Raw genomic sequence first — 17,312 nt, forward strand, 5'->3', positions numbered from 1 at the left:
ATATTGGCCTTTGTGTGTGTGTTGAGGGGGTGTAATCTGGAAAAGCGCTTATTTAATTTTTAATTATATATACTTGAGGTACCCTGGGCATTTGTGTGGGAGTAATAGGACAGCTTGCAGTAGTCAGTTCTCTCCAGCTTATGGGACCTAAGGATCAAACTCAGGCCCTCACACTTGGTGGAAATACTTTTTTTGTAAAGTTTTTTAAAATATTATTTTATGTGTATGAGTATATTGCCTGCATGTATGTGAGTGCGCCCGTGTCATGCAACGCTGCAGCGGTCAGAAGCGGCCTTCAGATTCCCCTGGAGCTAGAGTTAAGGATGGTTCACGAGCCGCCATGTGGGTGCTGGGAATCAAATCCAGGTCCTCTGCAAGAGCTGTCAGTGCTCTTAACCACTGAGCCATCTCTCCAGCCCCTCGTGGACATACTTTTACCCATTGGGTCATCTTGCCTGCCAACTTATTTTAAAAATATTATTGTGAGCTGGGTGTGGTGGCACACACTTTTAATCCCAGCACTCAGGAGGCAGAGGCAGGCGGATCTCTGAGTTCAAGGCCAGCCTGGTCTACATAGTGAGTTCCAGGACAGCTGGGGCTACAGGGAGACCCTGTCTCAAAAAGAGACATTGAAACTTATGCATGTGTGCACTTACACATATATCCATATACATTATTATTCTTTTAATGGGATTTCCTTCTGCTGTGTCAAGTTCCTAGGCTCTGAAATCTACCTACCAGGCCGGTGTGGGATTTGTCCTACAGATATATCTCAAAGAAGTGGTCCTGTACTAGCCTTTCCCTTACTTTTCAGGCCAGTCCCCCCAGTTCTCAGTGCCCTGCCCCACAGGGTGTTGCAGCTGTCACCAGTAAGAATCTGTGGTCTCTGCCATTCTGGCTGGAATTTTTCTTTGTGGTGTATTGCCGTTTCATTCCATTACATGCTACCAAGACAAAGATGGTTGGACACCAACTATCATTGGTGAGGTCACATAATTTTGCCCCAGATGTTTCTTCCCAGGTTTAGTCCCCTCTGTTTCCAGATCTTCAACCTCCATTTGACTTCTCAGCTCAGAATTTTATCAGGTGAGAAATCATTGCATCTTCTAATCCAGAATGTTGCTTATAAGTTACAAACTAAGCTACAGAAAAAGTTCCATATTTATGCATTGTATCATGATCTGATTAAATGAAAAGCACTATTAATGTAATGTCTTTAAAAAAGCCATTGTCCTTATTCCTATACATTATCTTCTCTAGCCCTTGCAGATAATCTCTTCTGCCTTCCTTAATGACTGTTATTTTTGTATTAATGCCATATCCAAAAGATAAGGGTGTATTGGAGAAAAATATTTTAAAGATCATAAAGCTTTAATTTGTAAATTGAAATTAAATGCTCAACTTGTCACATTTGGAATTTTTTCTGATGTAATTAGTGAAAGAAATATGGATAACCTTACATTCTTTTGAAAATTTCCCAATGGTTCCCTAGCAAAAGTATATACTTATAGAACGATGTACCAAAAGGATTATCCAGATGATATGGGATCTCTTGTAGGTTTGTCCCTACTTAACTGTAGCCTTATACCACATTACCATTGTTCCATACTGACTTTTGCTATGGAAACCTATGGAAATTAATCTGCTCAGAAAGTCAGTTTCTCCTTGACCTTTGAGAAATTTGAAATATGAGGAATTACCACTTTTACACTAACATTTGATGCTTAGTGTCCCCTTACACCAAACCTTACACAAATCTGGGTGATGCCTTCAGTTATAAGTTACAAATTGGCAGAAAAACAAAATAAAACAAAAACAACCAAAACAAAACTAAAAAACCCTACTTGGCATTAGTCTTGTACATGGTAAGCAGCCTGCTGTTTTTTTTGGAGATGTGCTATGTTCTTTGTGGCGACCACTACCTCCAGAGCTATTCTGTATTTGGCCATCCCCCTCCAGTGTCTCAACACAAGGGTAAGTTTTTTCAGAGAGCGAATTCAAATCCTTTATACAGAGTATCTCCTCAATAGAGTTTACCTGATTAGGCCCCCACCAATTCTTAGGTATAAGCATTGAGGTCTGTGTTGAGTATGGTCTGGCTTGATTAGGCTACTTTCTTTCTCTGAGCAGATTGAAAACAAAAGCAAACTGGAGGAGCCATTATAGTACTTTCAGACTCAGCTTCTCATCTACTAAAGAGAAAATGGAAATCCAAGGAGTGGGGTTGTAAATTAATCTTATTAGAAATTCTGTTCCAAAGTTTATGGATAAGGGAGATAGGTTCGGGTGAGGGGTCTGACAGCTTGGGACAAGAAGGAAAGGATCCACCTAGAATCAGTTTCAAATAAGAAGAAAACTGCATAGTTCTCTGAGAGTCCAAGAAGAAATATCATCTTAGCAGCCACTGTCATCCCCAACCTTGCCCCTGTCCACATTTTGCTGACAGGGCATAGCCCTTCCACACACACCCCCCACCACCATCCTGCTTCCTCATATTTTGAGACTCAATTTATGCTCCATGTAGTTTGAGGATGAATTCAAGCACTCAATGAGGTCCCACTGTTTAGGGTACCTGAACAGTGTGGGCTGGATGCCTTCATGTGATGTACGAGTGTACTGTCAAGCAGAATAGGAGACAACAACAGAAGTGCTTAGGGCAGCGTAAACTATACTCTTAAGAGTTCATCGGCATAATGCTCTTTTAACTCACGAAGTGCCACTAATGTCAGGGATGGTTGCAATTTTATTACCCCACTCTAGAACCACCGTAGTTGTTAGCAGTGACTTTTATTTGCAGTTTCGTGGTTTCACTTCCAGCCTTCTTAGTATGTTGAAAATGAATTTCATGGAACCTCATCTTTTTTATTACTTTTTTTTTTCAAGGTAAGTGGCATTGCTATGTAGTTTAGGCTGGCCATGAATTCTGGGATGCCCTCTTGCCTTAGCTTCCTAAGTGCATACCACCAGGCCATTTCATTTTGTTTTTTAAAAATTTTCTGTACAAGCCGGGCATGGTGATGCAGGCCTTTGATGCTAGCACTTGAGAGGCAGAGGCCAGCCTAGTCTACATAGTGAGTTCCAGGCCAGCTGGGACTACAGGGAGACCCTGTCTCAAAAAACCTCCAAATTTTTTTTTAATTTTTCTGTACAAAAGTCTTAACTTGTAAGTCCAATCATTGTTATTATGCCCTGTATTTTTCTATGCCCTTTCCATAGCTTCTAGTGCCTTACTTATGTTAACGGGTCAGCCTATATCCTGTCTTGAGTATTTACTATTGTTCATTTAGGGGGTGGTGGAAGAAAGGCTAAAATTGGAAAAATCTTGTTGATTTCACATGCTCAAAGAATCTTGTTTGTTCGATATCATGTTCTTTTTTTTTTCTTTCTGTCTTTCTTTTTTTTCTTTTCTTTTTGAGACAGGGTCTCGATATGTAGCCCGGCTGGCCTGGAACTTGCCATGTAGACCAGGCTGTCGTCAATCTTTCTGCCTCTGCCTCATGAGTGCTGGGATTTAGAATTTTTTTAAAGTCCATAACATTTAAACAACAAATGTGATAGCAGACATGAAAAGCCATCTGCTTCAGCAACTTTACTGGTTCTTTTTTTTAAGGTTTTCTTTTTGAAATGGGGTCTTACTCTGTAGCCCACCCTCACCTGTAACTCAAACTGGCCTCGCTGTGCTTGGATTACTAGTGTGAGTCATGACCAATAGTTAGCAACTTGAAGCACTTATTTTCTATCTTATACAGTTGAGGCTATTGTTAAAGAAAATTAACATAATAAGGAGTGTCATTGATCCCAGATCTATATTCACCCGTAGAAGTCAGTTTTCTTCAAAGATTATAATGCATTCAACGCTCGGCCTTGTGATGCATGCCTTTAATCACAGCACTCAGGAGGCAGAAGCAGGCAGATCTCTGTGAGTTCAAGGCCAGCCTGGTCCACATAGCGAGTTCCAAGCCAGCTGGGGCTACAGGGAGACCCTGTCTCAAAAAGACCAAAAAAGGAATGCATCCAAAAGATAAGAACCAACACCTATTACCTGTTTTCCCCAAGTAATAATATGCCATGTAAGCAAGTCCACTGGTCACCTATGTGTGTTGGTAAAATTCTACATCTTCCTTGTTAAGAAACTGGAGAGGATGCCTTTGGTTTAGGTATGATTTTCACTAATTACCTTCTGCATGGTAGGACCAGTTGGCTGTCCAGATAGATGCTATGATCTCTGTGTTCAACTTGGAGACTTGCTGTATTCTGCCTTTTAAATAAGGGCAATAGTGTGTAGTATGTACTTTTGAGTAAGGAAATTTGAGCTAGGATTCCAAAGTACGTAGTCCCCTTATGTGGGGACAAGAGCATGTCATTAGTGAATTAATGAGATGGTTTTGCTGCCAGAAGGATGCTTGTGGGCACTAAACTCATAAATGTTCACAAAAAGTTTGCAATCAATAGAATGGAGAATGCATCTTAGGGCATCGGGAAGAGGAACGAATCTGAAAGTAGCCCTTTGCTTGTGCTACATGTAGTAAAAAACGATTTGTGATACACATTGAGAAAATAATTGTTTTTTCAGTATTTTTGAGACAGCGTCTCCCTGTAGCCCCAGCTGGCTTGGAAATCACTTTGTAAACCAGGCTGACCTTGAACTCCCAGGGATCTACCTGCCTCTGTCTCCCAAGTGCTGGGATTAAAGGCAAGTGCCACCATACCTGGCTAGAAAAGTAATTTTTTTGACCACTGTCATCTAGAATGGCTAGTACATCTTGTATTCCTCACAATGTATTAAGTTACCTGGCTTTTGATGAGATGAGGTAGTTACTGTGCCAGGTTTTTATGGTCCTGAAAGCTTCTTTACACTTACTAAAATCCCAACATCACCCCATATTAAAAAGCATTCAAGAAAAGAATGATTTATTTTACTTTAAGCTTCAATAGTATAACTGTTATTATGAAGAGAACTGACTCTCACAAGTTGTCCTCTGACCTCCACAGCTGTACACTGCACCTGTGCATCTGCATTCACACATACTAACACAATAGAATTTAAAAATATAAAAAATGTAACAGTGATAGGCATAAAGGTACATACTTGTTAAATCTGCACACTTAGGCTAAGGCAGGTGGATTGCTGGATTCTAAATCTTTAAATTTATAATACAGCACATGAAATGTTCAATTGAAAGCACTGGCCTTATGCATGGGGGAGCTAAAAAGTGGGCACACTTTCCAGAAGTGGGGGGAATAAATACTTTTTTCTGTGTCTTTTGAGTATGGGTGGGATTCCTATATTTATTTACTTCCCTGCTTGGCTGCCTCAGTAAGTTAAGGTACCACATTTCCTGACAGAAGATTTCACCGGTGGAAATTAAAGGTTGGTTTTCCTTTGTTTTCTTTTCTTTAACTAAAGCATATAATTTAGAAAGACATAGTTCTTGATATAGTCTCTTATAGCACTCCCAAATAGATTATACCCATAGGAAGGAGTTTTCATGTTAAGTGCATCTAGTTACACCTAATAATCGATGAGAATTGCCCCCACAGCATTCAAGTCAAGTAAGGCAAACTAGGCAACAAAAGTAGATGATTTTATCACAAACACAAAATAGTCCTTAAAACATGAATTCTTAAAATCATCGTCAGTCTTCTACATATTATGGACAAGGTTAATAAATTTTGAGTGCCATGTAGTGTCCCTCTCCTTTGAGAATCCTTGTTCACCCTTTGGTCAAATGATAAACAGAAAGGGAAAGAATTTTTTTTTTTTAGCTGACAGACAGTAATAGCACTAGCATCCTTTGGAGTATGGAGGTAGGCACCATTTTCCTTCCAAGTTTTAACACATGTTAGTGTCAAATATTTGCCATATTTTGTATAAAAATTGTCATAAAAATTTGAAGTCGGTTATCCTTTGTAATTTGATTCAATTTTGAATGATGGAAATTATTCCTTACTACTGCTCTGGGAAGAACAAGTTAATAATCCAGGGATGGCACATTAATATCCTAGCTTTTGGGGAGATTGAGGCAGGTAGAACATGATTTTGAGGCTACCCTGAGCTAGCAACACAAGACGAAATCCACTAATTCATTAGTAAACATTTGATAGAAGATAGAGCAGCCAACGTGTTTATATGTACATAAATGGATGCTTTTCCTGAGCATTTTGTAACCACACCTACTTTCCTGTTGTTGGACAGTTTATAATAATCACCACCACCCCACTCAGAAGTGCATGTTTTTTATGCCCTTGTCATGTTTTTATTAGGCCTGTTAAAGAGTGAACTGCTATTTTAATTTTTTTTTTATTGATGTGGTTCAAACCTGGGGCCTTGAAATGGTTGAATGCTATCACTACACTATATCGCCCAGCCCTCAATTGGATATTTCACTAGCCTATAGTTCAGAATTGGAATTTCATTCTACTTCATACAAATCAAGCAAACATTAGGTGTTTGTGTTGTGGTGATGTTTTTTGAGACATGGTCTTATGTATTCAACCTGGCCTCAAACTATAGCAGAGGATGATGTTCAAATTTTGCTCATTTGTCTGCCCCCTCAAGAATGCTAGTACTACAGCAATGATGTGTAACCACTCTTGGTTTTATGTTGTCATAAGGATCCAACCCAAGGCTTCATGCATTTTAGGCAAGTACTCTGCCAACTGAGTTTCATCTACAGCCTGAGTTTTTTTCCTAAGAACCATGGCTAAGCAAGATAAGGTAGATAGATTAGTTAAATATTCCAACTCATATTTGCTCGTGGCCATTTGTTAACACTTCTAGAAATTGTAAATGCTGTGAGAATAAAAGCATGCATGGTTTGTTTTGTTGTGGATTTTGTTTGGGTTCAATCCTCCTGCTTCTGCCTCCTGGTGCTGTGATTAAACGTGTATACAACCATGTCCACCTAGCTTCCAATTTTTTAAGTTGTATGTTGGGTCATGACAAATTTGCCTCAATTCTGGATAGATCATGCCTAATCACAAATATTAATCCTTCCACACAGTCATTTTGTATAATTTAAACCATTTTGAGTTTTTGTGGAATTAGGAAATTGGTAGGTCAGTTAATGGGCCAAAGCCATGGAAATAAAGACCTATAATGTTCTATATTTTAATTTTTTGGTTGTTTTCTTTGGCAATTAAATCAATATCATTATTATACACAGTATAGGGTGTCCTGAAAGGAAACCCTGTAGAAGTGATCTTCAATGCGGAAATGGTTACGTTCAGTGTTGTCTACTGAACACAAAACAATGAATTGATGTGTAATACAGCATTTGTCCCCATGGGTACGCCCTTCATAAAGTAATTCTATCAGAAAGGCCACTAACTCTTAACAGTATTACTGTATGATTCACCTGTTTGTGTTTATAATTTGATGTTTCACTGTTGATAAACCAATAATCACTGTGTAAGATATGAAGTAATTTTAATTCTTGGCTATTGTCATTTAGGTATGTATTTCAAGAGTGATTTTCTTATTGATAGTTCAGTTTTGGCTTGGTACCATCAAGTAACCTTTTTTTTGAAAGGGGGGTTCTTTTTGAGACAGGGTCTCCCTGTAGCCCCAGCTGTCCTGGAACTCACTATGGAGACCTGGCTGGCCTTGAACTCACAGAGATCCACCTGCCTCTGCCTCCTGAGTGCTGGGATTAAAGGTGTGCGCCACCATGCCCGGCATTTCAAGTAACCTTTTTAAAAAAATTTTTTTTCTCGATTTTTTTTTTTTGGCAATTTAATACATGCATATAAGGTGTTTTGATCAAGTCCATGCCCACTCCCTTCCCTCCAACTCTTGCCATATCTCCCCATCACTTTTTCCTGAACAACTCTACATTCTCCCCCTCTGAAAAGGTAACACTAAAATCTTTTAGGGATTAGATAAGAGCTCCCATCACCAAGTAACTCATATCCTTAAATGCCGAAACTATGGAAATAATAACAGGTTTAGGTTGCCATGTGGACCAAAATGAATCAATGGTGTAGAAACCTAGTGACCAAATTACCCAAAAGATGCCTTACCAGAATATTGAGTTCACCATTCCCACTCGTGGGAATGTTGCTGTGCAGTCAACATTTTGCTAAAAAAAATGTTTGCTTATTTTGTTTTCTTATTTAGATGAGTGGCATTTTAAAAATTGGTCAGAGTTGTTTTATATACAAATGTTCCTTGACTCCTAATTGGGTTATATCTCTCAGCTCATTTGAAGTAAATGCTTTTAGTGTATCTAAACCATAAGTTAGCAACAGTATACTAGTGTTGATTGCTAACCTTGGTCATCACACGGCAGTATGCGTTGGTGCAGCATCATGAAAATGCATGTGCAGTATACAGCTAGCAGAAGTCACAAAATTAAGTTGAGCCATTATAAATAAGGGACTATATGGATTGAATATGAGGTATGGTCTGTTTTCAGTTTCTACATCCCACATCCCCTAGTAACGTTTTTTGGACCTGGACGGTCTCCCTGTAGCTCCAGCTCACCAGGAACTTGCTATGTAGACCATGCTGGCCTCAATGTAACAGTGTTACACCTCCCTGTTTCTCAACTGCAAGGATTAAAGGTATGTGCCATCATGTGCAGTCCTACACTTTTTGGTGGAAAGTGACAGTTGATTGACCCATAGCTAACATATTTGGAACATTGACGTGTAGCTGAATACAACAGTTCCCACTTTGCATACACACAGCCTTGAGTTGTGCTCAGTTTCCAGAATCCCCGCCTCCACCCCAGTAAAGGATATGTTTTTTTCGATGCTTGCATTACCAATTTGGTATTGTCATAGAGACTATTAATATGGTGATCTTATGTAATAGCAAGCCAATAAATTGTGTTTCCATTTTTTTTATCAAAGTCATTCATTGCTCTTATTGTTTATTGAATAGTATTAATGTAAAATGTCAGTTAGTAAAGGGATTTAAATGTCATTGTTTTCTGCTATTAAGAAATTTTGGGTCCTGGGGCTGGAGAGATTGCGGAAGACCCAGGTTCGAATCTCAGCACCCATGTGCCAGCTAACAACTGTCCCTAACTCCAGTCCCAGAGAATCTAACAGCATCTTCTGTCCTCCACGCGCATTGCATGACACAGGCGCAATTACTGACTTGCGGGCAATATACGCATAGACATAAATCAAAAATAATAAAACTTATTTAAAAAATATTCTGGGTCCTAGAAGGATTGCTCCTTGACTAAAATCTGCCATGTAAACATGAGGATCTGAGTTTGGGTCACCAGAATCCATATAAAGTAAGGTGCTAGCTGTGGAGGAGACAGATAGATGGATCTTTGGGGACCTATTCAATCTGCACAAAATGCAGGTGCTCCACATTCAGTGACAGACCCTGTCTTAAAAGTGAGGTAGAAAGCAATCAAGTAACACACCTGGCCTCTATTCTCCACATAAGCATGCATGGGTAAACACACACAGCTACATCTGTACACACCTGCATATATACCTCATACTTACATGCACATGAAATTTTGGTTCCCATTCCCTTAGATTGAAGAGGGCATTGTGATATTTTCATGTCTGATACTTGACAATATTGTCTAGTTAGATCAGCAATCTGTATGTATTAGTCAATGTAGGCACACTTTTCCTCTGATTGAGAGTTTTTATTGTTTTGTTTTTTGAGGCAGATTTGATTATATGGTTCAGTGTTCTGTATGGTCCAGAGAATGATCTCTGAAATCCATACTTTTGGTTTTGAGTGAGTATGTTTATTAAGTAATAAATAAGGGAAGGAAAGGAACAAAACCTCAAGCCACTGTAAGGCAGGAACCTGGAATTCCAGTTGAGAGAGCCCTTCCCCGATGCTTTCAAGCCAAAGAACATATAGCAACAGAGATAATATCAAAGTAGACATGAACAGCATCCAGTAGAAATCAACTACAGACGTTGAGCTAGTCAGCTGGAGTTGTCATCGAACTTTCTCTCCATGGCTAAATTTCTCATCGTTTGATTTCCTCTTTCTCTTTTCCACTGAAGACATTTTTTACATTATTGAATAAAGTAAAATTACTGGCTGCTCTTCAATAGCAGTTTGTACTCGGGGTGTTTACTGTTCTCTTACCTCCTCACAGAGTTAGGGGGACACTTGAGACAAACATGCTTGGATCTGAAGTGAGGGACAGCAACCCCTTTTCTTGAATGGGGACTTAGAGCTGGTAATTATCTTTATTTTATAATGGGCATAAACTTCAAAATACCTCCTTTGACAGTATGTGCTCTGGATAACATAAATACCCTCTGTTTTAAAAAGTAACTTCTGATAGGATTTGACTTTTCTCCAGGCTGATAGATTTTAATATGTTCCTAGATTTTTTTTTTTTTTAAGCTATCCTTACTCTTTTAGTGTGTATTGTCATCGTTTATAGAAGGAGGCACCATCCACATTAGCTGCTACTCTGTAGTTCCTCCTTTGGTCAACCTTGACAACAAATTGCCCCCCCCAATGGATTTGTTGGTTCTATTTTCTAACCATTACACTTAAATATGTAGTGTGTGTGTGCCATCGTACACTGTTGGAGATCACAGGACAAATTGCAGGAATTGCCTCTCCTTCCAAAATGTAAGTCCTGCATTCTAACCCAGGTCATCAGGCTGTGCTTTGTAAATATAACAATACAGTTATATGTTTTTTTTAATTATCATGCTTGCTTAGGTTAATCAATCTTGGGGGTGTTGGTAATATTTTACAAATATACAATTTTGTTTTTCTGCTGGCAATAGGTATTTGAAATATGCTTGTCATCTGTAATGTGCTGTAAATGTTCATTTAGAAGGTTTTTGAATTTTTTTGCAACATTAGGAATTGAATCTAGGGCCTCCCTCATGCCAGGCAAGTACCACCAACTAAGCTATATCCATAGCTCTTCAATTTTCTTTATATTGCCAGGCGTGGTGGCGCACACCTTTAGTTCCAGCACTCAGGAAGCAGAGGCAGGTCGATCTTTGTGAGTTCAAGGCTAGCCTGGTCTACATAGCTAGTTCCAGGCCAGGTGGACCTACAGGGAGACGCTGTCTGAAAAAGAGCCACATATATTCCTAAACAATGTATTAGGGATGAAAAAGCCTAGGGCTTTCACTATATTGCCCATGTTCGCCTCAAACTCAGGATCCTCTGGAGTGTTGAGGCTATAGACTTTTTACTTTTGGTTTTTTTCTTCCTTCTTCCCTCCCTCCCTCCCTCCCTCCCTCCCTCCCTCCAGCAATGTTTGTTGTAACCCATGCTTGCCTCAAACTTGCTATGGAGGCAAGGATGACTGAACTACTGATTCTCCTACCTCCACTCCCAAGTGCTGGGAATATAGGTGACTGCCAGAACAGTTTTAGTTCCCTTTGTATTCTACTTTCCCTTGATTAATGTTTTCCTAGCACATCTTTCTCTGTCCTTTTCATTCAGTATTTTTTCTTTCTTTGAATCTAAAATATATGTTTTATAGATAATATAGATGTGAATCTTACATTTATTTACTTATTTATTGAGACTGGGTTTCTCTATGTAGCTGTGGCTGGCCTCAAACTCAGATCTACCTGCCCCTGCCTTAGGAGTGTAAAGGCATGTGCTACTATGCCCAGCATATTTTTTAAGTCCTATTCTGTCATCTGTTTTCAGTATTTCTATTCATATTTGATGTAATGATTGATAAGGCACAACTGAAATATCCTCTTTTGTTAATCTTATTCCATATGTGTTATTTTTTTTTACTTCCCTTTTCTTCTGTTAATATCATTATTTTGTTTAATAGCTATTTTGAGTGCCATTTTTTCTTTTATTATTTATTCAGCTTTTTCCAATGGTTGCTGTGGTATTAGTTTATTACCTTGAAATAACTGTTTTCAGATTAATATATAAAAAGTACACTGTTATCCATTTCCTTTCCAACTTTTACATCTGCACAGTTTTGTAATTATTCCTTTAAGTAGTTGTCTCTCAAGTTGACTATGAGAAGATAAATGTTGACAAAATAATTCTTTTATGATTACATTATCTTTACTAGTGCTATTTTTCTCATGTGCATTTATTCGCTATCTAGCGTGTTTCATTTCTTTTTAAAGGCCTTTCCTTTTCTTTGGTTGTTTTCAGTCAGGGTCTCATTATGTCTCCTATGGTGGCCAGAGGTGTTCCTTATCCTCTGCCTACTGCATTACTGGGATTATAGGTATATGCCATCAGGTTCTGCACTTGTAGGACCTGAATTTCTGAATTTCTTTCCTTAGAACAAAGTTGCTAGCATTGAATTCCTTTATTTTTTGTTTACCCGTGAATGCCTTAATTCATCCTTTGTTCATGAGGGGCAGTTTTTCTGTGTATTAACCCTCTTTCCTCGTCTTGTGAATTATAATTAGAAATCATCATCTTATTGAAGATATGTCAAACATGAGTTGTTTTTCTCTTGTTGCTTTTCAGTACTCTCTTTACAAAGTCTTTATGACAGTTTTCCTGTCATAAGTGGATTTGAATATGCATTTATCATTTTGACATATTACTCTTTCATGTATTGATTCATCTGTTTTATCAATAGATGCGCATGACCATTTTCCACATATCCTTTCTTCGTTTCCTATCTCCTTTGACTCCCATTGTATTTTTTACTTTTACTGAGTATACTTCTGCTGCTGAATCTCCTAAGTAGTATTGTTCTTTATGTTTGATTATAATTTCAATTTCTGTTTTCACCAATAGTTATTTAGGATTTTTTGTTTGATTGCAAAGCTGAGGATTGAACACAGGAATTTGAACATGCTAGGCAAGTACTCTACTACAGAGTATACCCCTATTCTTAAAAGTCACCTTCACTCATTAGACTCTATGAAATTCCAAACGCACATGTGAAACTTTTATATTTTTTGTTTTTTGTTTTTTTGTTTTGAGACAGGGTGTTACTATGTAGTTCTAGCTAACCTGGAAATCTAGGCTGGCATTGAACAGATTGACCTGCATCTGCCTCTTGTGTGCTGGGAACATAGGCATGCCCTACCTTGCCAGGCTGCAAGTGAAACTTGACTTCACAAGTCCCCATTTAGTGATCACTGCAACTGTGGGAGTCTTCCAAAATTAGTTTTATAGAGTAACTAAGTGATGGCAGAGGAAGTAACTCCCTCCTGCTGTAGGCTTCATTTTTAATACTGATTCCTGAAATATAGCACTTTATTTCTAAAAGCTATTTATAACCATTATTTTGTTTAATTATAAGAATCCAAACCGGGCATGGTCGTGCACGCCTTTAATCCCAGCACTCAGGAGGCAGAGGCAGGTGGATCTCTGTGAGTTCAAGGCCAGCCTGGTCTACATAGTGAGTTCCAGGACAGCTGGGGCTACAGGGAGACCCTAGGTCTCAAAAAGACCAAAAAACAAAACAAAACAAAACAAAGCACAATCTGGAAAATAGGAAGAATAGATTCTACCAGTAGAATGGAGGTGGAAAATAGGCTCAGAAATTACCTGGGATAAAAGGAATCTTGGAGCTGCGAATGTTACCCCATGGTAAAATACTTTCCTAGAATGTGGGCAGCCCAAGGTTTGATCTCTAGCAGTGAAAAATATGAGAGATCATTGAGTTCAACACTCATATTTTGCAATTAGAAACTGACTATGAAAGCAGGACATGGTGATACATGCCTTTAATCCCAGCACTTGGGGGGGGGGGGGCAGGAGCAGGAGGATCTCTGTGATTTCAAGCCCAGCCTAGTCGACATAATGAGTTCAAGCCATTTGGGGCCACAGGGAGACTCTGTTTCAAAAAAAATTTTTTTTTTAAAAAAAAAAAAAAAAAGAAAGAAAGAAAGAAAAAGAAACTGAGTATGAGAGCTAAAATCTGGATATTTTATATGCATACTTGATTTGTGTTTTGGGAAGATCCCATGGGAGAAACTTTCTTTTTATCTACCATGTAATACAAAGTTAATTATACTAGCTCTCCATATCAGATTAAGTACCATTTTTACAAACCTTATTCAAAGGCACTGAAGGTTTAATAGAATATTTAAAGTTTCAGGTAGCAGGAATTTGTATCATGCCATTCTTGTTGGTCTTGGATGCATTTAGTGGTATTTTTTGATCCTGGACTAATGTTCCAATGAGAGGGGAACTGCCAGAAAATGGGTTATAATTAAAGCTTATAATTAGCTCAGCGTTGATAAGAATCAGATATCAAACATTGTCCACAACTATGGCGGCTACTGAGAAAAAATGGCTCTGTTTTATAGGTTCAGAGTGATGACTGCCTCATTTATGACTAGTTGCAGATTTAAATTTTCCTGGATAGAAGACCTTAAGAGTCTAGTATTTTCAACAGGTTGCTATATCATACACTAACCCCAAACTCAAGTCCATTTATAACACTGACGATAAATGGATTTTTAATGTCTAAAATTCACTACCAGCATTATTGATCTAATATGATTCTCTGTAGCTTGTTCTATACCCCTACTCAAAAATGTTGCTCTGTTATATCCTGATTTTTAGCCATTCTCCTCAGAGTGATGGGGCTACTGAATTAGACACTGTCCCTTCCCTTAATGAGTTTTCAGTTTAGTGAGAGATATCAGCATGTACATAGATAATTATATCACTATGGTATGTTCTCCAGCGGAAAGGAGTACAAGGTGTTATGCATTGAAAAGAAAAATTATTTTTACTGAGTCTGAACCTGCCAAAGGTTGGGGTAACATGGCTGTATTGAACCTTAAAGATCAGGTTCATCAGGCACTGAAAGATTTGGAGGGGAGGGGAGGGTCTAGAGGGACATGGGGTGAATTACTGGGGAATCTTATACATACAAAACAGGGAAGAATTCTCTCTCGAAAGCATGGACATTGGAAATAGAGTGATGAATTAGGGAAGCAACAAATAATTTATGATATTGTGCTAGAAATGTTGCTATGAGCAGGTCATTAAATAATATGTCGTTGAATTGAATTTTATTATGAGAGTTTTGAGCGAGAGATAGTTGTAATGCTTTTGGGATAGTATGGAGTATGCTTTAGATGTATGCAGATCTGGACACCGAGATGTGTTAGAAGGCTACTGTACTGAATACAATAAAGGATAGCAAAAGGTCAAAAGGAGTGATAGCAGAAAAGAGGAGGCATAGAACTTACTCAAAAACTAGTGACGGGGGGCAAGAAATAAAGCAACCAATTCTTTTTTACTGTGACAAATGTGCACTACCCCCACTACTAGTACTTCTAGTCTTGAGGAAAAACCCTCTCATGTCCTTTTGGTGGATGTTACTATAGGATCCTTTTCAACAGATTTTTTTAAATTATTGAGAAAAGCCATATATACATATATATATAATGCTGATTCCCAGAAAGGGCAATATTGAAATAACAGCATCCCTTTTGTACCATTCCTACCTTTGTGATCTTTCTCATCATAACTGCTCTTCTTTCACTCTTTCATGTTTCACGTATTTAAGGAAGAAATAGCCTTAGTTATTGGCTCAGATGCTTCATTTAGAAACTCTAAAATGTTTATCACTTTACTTTGCAGCAATAAGTGTGTACAGTAATTAAAAATACAAACATATCCAGTGTTTATTTTCTCTTTTCAAAGCAACATAAAGCCATGCATGGTGGCACATACCTGTGGAATCCCAGCACGTAGGACGCTCCTACAGGAGAATCATCCTGACTGGAGGCCAGCCTTGGCTACATAGCAAGACCCTACCTTAAAAGAACCCATGAACATATTTTCTACTTAAGGCCTAAAGTATTGATCTTTAGGATTCATAGAAAGGAATCATGAACAGAATGATTTTATTTAAGCAGAACAGCTTTTTTAAGAGGACTTATATTACCTACCATCTTGGATGGCTTTAAGGGGAAGAAGATTGAGAAAGAAGCCCTGAGCTGTGCAGGAAAGCAGTAGAGTGACTGCTGGCTTTGGGCCTTGGAATTAGATAGCCTGTACTTAGACTGATCCCACATTTACTGATGTGGTCATATTTCAGTTATTTTGGGGATTGATTAGAATATAAAGATTTGCTGAAATTATTTATGTAAATTATTTAGAACAGGCTGAGAATAAACTGTCAACTGTAGTTGCTGTTATATTTACTGTTGATAATGATTAAATGAACATAGTTACGTAGTATATTATATATTTTAAGTCATCAGGGATGTTCAAGTTGAGAGCAAAAAAGACTTTTCAGTGAAGCCACTTCTGATACTTTTTTTTTCTACCAGTCTGCGTAGGAAACCCAATGATGTCTTCCATCCACACTCTGATTAGTAATCTATTGCTTTTGCTCTCTGCTGAAAAGTTTTATTGCACCTAAATAAAGGTCTTTGTAAAAAAAAAAAAAAATTAGAAAAACTGCTTTAGAAATTATCTGAACTGAATTTGAAACCTAATTCCAACTGCTTAGTAGCTATGTTATTTAATGCATATTAATTTTCAGGGTTTCCACGAAGATATCTGTAAATTATATCATAGGCACTCTATAAATACCAGCTCTAATTGGTTTTTGGGACAGTCAATGCGTCACATAAAGAAACAACAGCAGGCCTTGGTGCTCAGGAGGACTTCATGGATCCAGCAGCAACCTAGAGTGGTGCTCCTCTGAAGAAATCCTACTCGGATAGATATAATACAACCTGCTAAGTGTTCTAGCACTTAGCAGGTTGTATTATCATTGTCCGTGTCTGTGACTCTCATCTATCAGACTAAATTCGTTAAGGGCAAGGATGGTGCCTTATTCATCTTTGTATTCACGATGCCTAACCCGGTGCACATTGTAGGCCTCATTAAATGTTTGTTGAATGAAAAAATGAATCATCAACAGACATTAATTGGGCGCCTACTCTGTGATCTCCATGGGCTCAGCTTGTTCCTGCCAGTTGCCTACAACGTCCAAGCTCTCTTCAAAGTACTTACTTCTGAAGCTTATTTCTATCTTCCCTGTCTTGTGATCAGGACTTTCCTGTGTAGTATAATAGCAAATATACTTCATCTCATGGATCATCTCCAGTTGATCGATAAGAGGGCTGATAAAGGCTGATGGTGGGAAGGGAAAATAGCAGCCCACATACCTTAAATGTTATATTCAAATCTGTGTTTTCTGTGAAATATTCCATTTATATACCCGTGTTTTGGAATTAACTGCTTACAGATGTTGCATAGCTGTTGTTTTTACTATAATTGCTCCCAATTACTCCCTAGGTTTGACCAGAGTGATTATTCAGGAGGATCTTCATCTGTACAATCTTGGGTTTTCTATCATGGTTGGTATTCACACTTTTTACCTTTCAACTCTGCCCTGTCTACTAGCTACAAGACTCATGATTCCTTTTTTTTT

General features: G+C 38.3%; 1 long non-coding RNA gene across 3 annotated transcripts in view; it reads left to right on the top strand.

Annotated features, from left to right (window-relative positions):
• The window catches only part of LOC103747930, a 63,771-nt gene that overhangs the window by 40,357 nt on the left and 6,102 nt on the right, over nt 1-17,312 (top strand). For all 3 annotated transcript variants that reach the window (XR_607869.3, XR_607868.3, XR_003846658.1), the window contains one exon: nt 17,177-17,238. This is a non-coding gene — a long non-coding RNA (uncharacterized LOC103747930). The remainder of the gene's footprint in view (nt 1-17,176; nt 17,239-17,312) is intronic.

Source organism: Nannospalax galili, unplaced genomic scaffold (genome assembly GCF_000622305.1).
Source record: "Nannospalax galili isolate Female #2095 unplaced genomic scaffold, S.galili_v1.0 scaffold365, whole genome shotgun sequence".
In the NCBI taxonomy this organism is placed as follows: domain Eukaryota; kingdom Metazoa; phylum Chordata; class Mammalia; order Rodentia; family Spalacidae; genus Nannospalax; species Nannospalax galili.